Genomic DNA, 6851 nt, shown 5'->3' with positions numbered 1-6851 from the left:
TTCGAGTTTCGGAGTAGCCAGCTGTCAAGACAAAACAAACGACTCAAGACACATTCCTTAATTTTTGTTCTGGCTAATCACAACCCTTAACCAACCGGACTATCGTAATTTGGTGTAAAGAAAACTCTTTCATTTTTTTTAATTAATTGATGCTACTTTTAAATCTGATATTTTTTAACTGTTAATTAGGAAGGTCATCATTCCTGTCAAGTACGTCAACGGTGTCAGTTATATTTAAAATTCTTGAAATTTTTATTTCGACTAATTATATCTTCCATTGTAAATTTATGCGATCTACGGGATGAGTGAGCGAAGTTTTTCTTCGCTGTCACCATCCATGAGCGTAAGTAGCGTGGTTGAGGTTGAGGCATCTCAACATAATTTCGATGATGATGAGATTCTAAGCCATACTTCTGGAGTATTCGAGAGTCAGCCGAAAATTTCTAGTGGACTAGTGAATCATGACAACGATGAGGATGAGGGGTTCACGACTGTTGCGCGCAAGAGACCTCGAACACCCAACAGCAAAATGTCTATGATGGATGTCGTAGAAGGCGTTGAGGTATATTTAACGGCCCAAGCAGCGTTACCGAAGCAACTAGCGTTAGCAAAACTGTTGAGAGCAGAGGCCATTGGCGGTATTCTTAAGATGAAATATAAAGGTTCTCTCAAAGTTTTGTTAGTCTTTGATTGCAAAGAGAATGCTCAAAAGCTGATTGATTGTAAAAAAATGGCTGAACTAGGATACAGTAGTGAATTTGCCATAGGAGAGAAGTGCTTTGGCATCCTCAAACAGATTGATTTAGATGTTGATGTCAAAGACATCCCATCTATTTTGACGGCAGATGTTGACATTATATCGGCGATACGTTTACGACGGTTGTCCGAAGATGGAAAATGGGTGGATTGCGAGACAATTCGTCTTTGTTTTAAAAGCTCTTCTCTGCCTTCATATGTTTACGGCTATGGATGCAGGTTCAAAGTTGAACCCTATACATTTCCAGTATCGCAGTGTTCGGGCTGCTGGAAATTTGGTCATTTAATTAAATTCTGCCCCACAAAGAAAATTATTTGCCCCAAATGTGGGCTGGGACATGGAAATTGCGAAAATTTGTCGTTTAAATGTGTAAATTGCAAGGGGGCCCATATGGCCCTAGATAAATCTTGTCCTGTATTTGTTAAAGAGAAGGAAGTAAGACAAATAATGTCAAGAACGAACTGCACTTATAAGAAGGCTGTTTCTTTACACAGTGAAAAGAAGAATGAGCAGAATTTCGTTAAAAATGACCACTCTTACGCCAAACCTGAACGTTCCAACCGCATAAGATTAGGAACAGGTGTATACTCTTACAGCGATGCATTAAAAAGCACTAATAAGTCTCCAGTAACTGAGTCTCCAATCCCCCTAGGACAGGTAAATCCTTCCTTTATAAATGAAACAGAAAATCAATTTGAGCAAGTTGCATCTGACTCCTCAATTTCAATCGCAAGACAAAGCCAGCTTAGAAAAAGGCGTAAGAAGCAAGCGAAGAGAAGACAGCCAAACGTGAAATCTTCGAAGAATGTAAAGGATTCCATTGATTTTGATTTTGATGCGGAGAAAGAGCAGGACACACGTGATAAAAAGTTTTCATTTAAAGGTTTTTTCAGGAAGGTTAGGGATATTTTAAACTCGGAGGGGAATTTGGAAGATAAGGTAAAAATGTTATGCAAAATTGTCGTTGAGGAATTATGTGTTTATGTTTTTAAGATGTTGAGAGATGGAGATATGCTTAAGAACTTGTTATCTGGTTTACTATGGCCGTGAGTTCGCAAAGAATATCTATGCTTAGTATTTTACAATGGAACTCGCAAAGTCTTAGACCAAAGTTGGTGGAATTTGATTCATTACTGTCACAAGAAAAAGTACACATCGCACTAGTCTCTGAGACTTGGTTGGAACCGAACTCAGACTTGAACATAAGCGAGTATAATATTTTTTAGAAAGGACAGGGATGATTCTTATGGTGGTGTTTGTTTGATCATTCACAAGTCAATTAAAAGTCAAACACATATATTGAACATTTCGAATACTGGAATAGAATGTATATGTGTTACTCTTTTGAATTGTAGCATTCTGCAAAATATTATTTTAGTATACTGTCCACAGACTGTCAGAACTTCACAAGCAGATTGGGATTTTTTATTTTCTAAATTTTCGGCTAAAACATTAATAGCAGGAGATTTTAACGCTCATCATTCTAATTGGTCTTGCAAGACTGATGCAAGGGGTTCTCAGGTTTTTGATGCTGCACTGGAATCCGGATATATATCTCTGAATGATGGACAAGCAACCAGAGTCAAGTCTGTGAACGGTATACTTCGAGAAACATCACCTGATATCTCTTTTATCTCTACAGATGTGGCAATAAACTTCACTTGGAATGTCATTAGCGAAAATTTAGGTAGTGATCATTTGATTATTAAAATGAAGATTAATTATAGGGAGCCAGTTGTTGAAATTAAGAAACGAAATTTTAAGCTAGCTAATTGGAGTTTGTATAAGGAAAGTGTTGGTCAAATACTAAGTTATCCAGGGAATACTTCTGATGTTCAAGAACTGTATAATTTTTTTGTGGACCATATCTACATAGCAGCGAACAAAAGTATTCCTTTTATTGGAGTATGTCCGTATCCGAACATTAAATTTAAACCGAAACCGTACTGGAACAGTTCTCTTTCTGAATTAGTTGCTGCTCGTAGACTTGCGTTAAAAATTTTTAGAAAAAATCCGATCCCTCAAAATTTAAACATATTAGACCAAAAGATTGCTGATGCAAAAAAGGCTATATTACGTGCTAAAACAGATTGCTGGCATAATTATTGTAGTAGTATAGATGAATCGATGTCGGCCTCAGACATGTGGCAGAAAATGCGTTGGCTTAAAGGTTTTAAAAAGAAAAGTCACAATTTTTCAGTGTTAGATAAATCGAATATGCTCCACAGTATTGCTCCTGATTTTGTACTGCCACAAGCACCCAGGTGTAAATCTAGCAATCCTCTGTTAGAATCTAGGTTTTCATTGCACGAATTAAAAATTGCCTTAAAAAGAAGGATACTGCTCCAGGGGATGATGGAATCACGTACTCTATGTTGTTTCATTTACCCGAATGCGGGTTGAAGTTCCTCTTGAACTTATACAATCTTATTCTTGAAACTGGGTGTGTACCTTACCAGTGGAGAGAAATTAAAGTTGTTTCTGTTCCTAAACCAGGCAGCAATACTAATTCTACTCCAAAATAAGACCTATTTCACTTATCTCCTGTCTGTGTAAGACTTTACATATTATGTTGCTGAAAAGACTTGAATGGTATGTAGAGAAGAATAATATGTTAAGCCCACTTACTTCGGGTTTTAGGAGAGGTCAATCTTCTTTAGACTGTTTGACTCATGTTGTTTCACATATCCAAACAGGCTTTACTACAAATGTGAGTACGCTGGTATGCTTTTTAGACATTGAAGGTGCTTACAACAATGTTTTAGTTGATAAGTTAATCTGTATCTTAGACGAATTAGGAGCGGGCAAAAGAATTTGTGATTATTTTTGGAATTTTCTTAGTGACAGAATTCTCATAGTTAAAGATTGTGCTGGTGGTGAAAGTTCTCTGGTGAGGCATACTAGTAAAGGTTTAGCACAAGGTGACCCTATTTCGCCACTTTTTTTAATATTGCCACTAGGAAACTCTGCAGGGATATTAAACAAGTACAAATATGCCAATACGCAGACGACTTTATTCTGTATAAAAGTAATTCGAACCTCTCTCAAAGTGTGGAAGATATTCAAAGTGCTTTAGATAGTTTTGTTACTATACTGAACTCTTTAGGTTTACAATTATCTGAATCTAAATCGAAATATTGTATATTTAGTAGAGGACACAAACAAAAATTAGTAAATTTAAAAGTTAATAATGTAGGACTTATGTCTGTAGATTGTTACAAATATCTGGGTCTTTGGCTTGATAAGTCGTTACGTTGGGGCAAACACATCAATGAAGTGGTGGCCAATGTACAAAAAAGGTTAAACTTATTTAAATTATTGGCTGCTAGGTCTTGGGGCCTGCATCCAAAACACTTGCGTAGAATTTACATCGCTCTGATTAGAAGTAGAATAGATTATGCCAGTTTTCTGTATGATAATAGTGCTAAAAGCAATATCTATAAATTAGATAAAGTGCAAAACCAGGGCTTGAGGATTATTGGTGGCTTTTTACGAAGTACGCCGGTCCACGCTATGGAAAGTGAAACTTGTATTCCACCATTATTTGTAAGAAGACGATATCTTGCTATCAAGTATAGTTTAAAGATCCGTTCTGTAGCAAATAATGAAATTATACCCTTCTGGATAACTTAAGTTCGTTGTGCCAAAATAGGTATTGGAATAATAAAAAACTTCCTCTTCTGGTTGTCGCAAGCAAAGATACTGTAGAAGAACGTATATTTGCATCCAACCCTCTTCAGATGTTTTCCTTATCTACGTGGATGTCGAATATTGACGTAGATATTTTAATTTCATCTGATTTGGATTGTGTTATTACATCTAAAAGATCATATGAAATTAATAATCTTAAAGCAAATGTAATTTCGGAATTAAAACAAAAGTATAAAGGTTGGCACGTGTTATATACTGATGGTTCCAAATCTTCTTCGGGACGCGGAGCCGCTTTCTATGATCCAATTGGCTCCCTTGATAATCAGAATTATAATATCTTTAAAGTTATAGGGAATGTTAGTGTTATGACAGTTGAGCTTATTGCAATTTCCAGTGCAATATCGTATATTCAAGACAAAGGTATTAGGAAGGCTGTAATATACACAGATAGTAAAAGTGCGTTACAACATTTAGCTCGTAGTGTTTCTGGGCACAGAGGTGTACCTGTAGCGTATGAAATTTTAGATAAAGTTATCCGTTTACAATTGAATGAAATTAATTTGCGATTTCAATGGGTGCCTGCACACATTGGATTGCGAGGTAACGAGGAAGCAGACCATTTGGCTAAAAAAGGTATCGTGGAAGGTCACGAAATTTATATACTACCATTTTATTTAGAGGCGACGAATAAATTCAAAATTAAATGCCATGAAATTTGGAAAGAGTATTTTGATGAACGTTCACGAGAAAAGGGTATTTGGTATAAGTGCATTCAGAGTGAACCTCCACGCGTACCTTGGTTTCAAAATATTAGTTTAAGTAGGGTTAACATTGTAACAGCACACAGACTGCGAACCGGACATGTTCCTCTTAATAAGTTTTTACATCTGATGAAAAAAAGTGATTCACCAAATTGTGAATTATGCGGTACGACAGAAGATGTCCAACATTTATTGGTGGAATGTGTTCGGAATCGTGCTGCGAGGGAGGCATTGGTTGCAGCAGCCAACCTGAGCAAGTATGACACGGGTATGTTTGTAGGTATTTTAGCTCAGCCGGCCTCAGACATGGCGTTAATGCTTTTCAGGTTGGCTGATGTGACAAGGAATTAGTTATTATCAATTGTGAGATGTAATTTTTTTTTCTGGTTAGTTAATGTTTTGCCCTATGGGCTAATGTGACAAATTTGTACGTTGCCCGTTTCAAATAAAAAAAAAAAAAAAAAAAAAAAAAGGAAAGGTTTATTCCTATCGTTAAAAAAAGTTTCGGATCGTTTCTAAAATTTTCATCATTCCCCATGAAGTAAGATTTTTTTGACAATAATACTCCGAACGGTATTTGGGTAATGTTAATAGAAAATTCTACCATGAATACTTGTGTGGTAACACTGAAATCTTATGTCAGTCAACAATCAATTGGAATTTGGAAAGTTTACACACGATTCTATTCCACTTCTCTATTCATGTACAAATAAATATCATAACGTGAAAAGGAAATATTTCTGTAATATATAACTGTTTAATTATTATCTGTATTTAATTACAGTTACTTTACGAATTACTTGCAACAATGACCTTTTGGATGCTGTGCTCGGCTGCGCTTCGAACTCTGATTCAAGATTGTCTACTACGATAAAAATTATAAGTGTCCACCCGTAGGTTTCATGACTGAATAATATTCATAATACCCGTATTTAATTTTAATTTAATGGTGTTATGTTGAGAGGTCTTTAGTTTTAGTTATAATAATAAATCTATTTAAGAGCTAAGGAGGTTTCACAAGGCCAAAACAAGCACATAACATGCTATTGGCTTTTACAAAGTGGCATTGGAATTCTTATTGGAAAATTCAATTTTAAATGAAATTGTTTGTATTTTATGTAATTTCATTTTATTTTAATTAATATTAAATATTAATAATTGTTATATCGACTGCCCTTTTGGACTGAATCATCCATGCACAGTTGAAATATAGTAAGTATAAAGGCTAAAAAGGTTTAGCAGGCTAAGGAGGACAGGTGACTCGTTAAGAAAAGGTGAATTGGTAAATGTCAATTGTTTGTCGCCTCAGAAACTAGTATCACTCCCAACGTTCAGAGGCACTCTATCCTGAATGTCATAGAGATAATGTCAAAAATGTATTTTCTTAACATTTCTTCAAACTCGTTTTTCTCCTAATCCATAGCAGCTTAAGCTTCGTAACATCGCAGCTACGTAGTTTGAGTGGGAGTATAACCTTACAATTTTATTAATATTTTAATATGTGGAAAAATGAAAGACAATGACAATTTATTTTTTGACAGCTTTATTTAATAAGTTATTTTGAAGGTACAATTATGAAAAAATCATATAAATTGCAATAGAATTAGTTTTTTTTTTTTTTTTATGGTATAAGGGGCAACAAACGAGCAGGCGGATTGCCTGATGGTAAGCGATTACCCGTC

Source organism: Choristoneura fumiferana, chromosome 27 (assembly GCF_025370935.1).
Source record: "Choristoneura fumiferana chromosome 27, NRCan_CFum_1, whole genome shotgun sequence".
Classification (NCBI taxonomy): Eukaryota; Metazoa; Arthropoda; class Insecta; order Lepidoptera; family Tortricidae; genus Choristoneura; species Choristoneura fumiferana.
The sequence above is the reverse complement of the archived record's forward strand: the minus strand, read 5'-3'. Positions refer to the sequence as shown.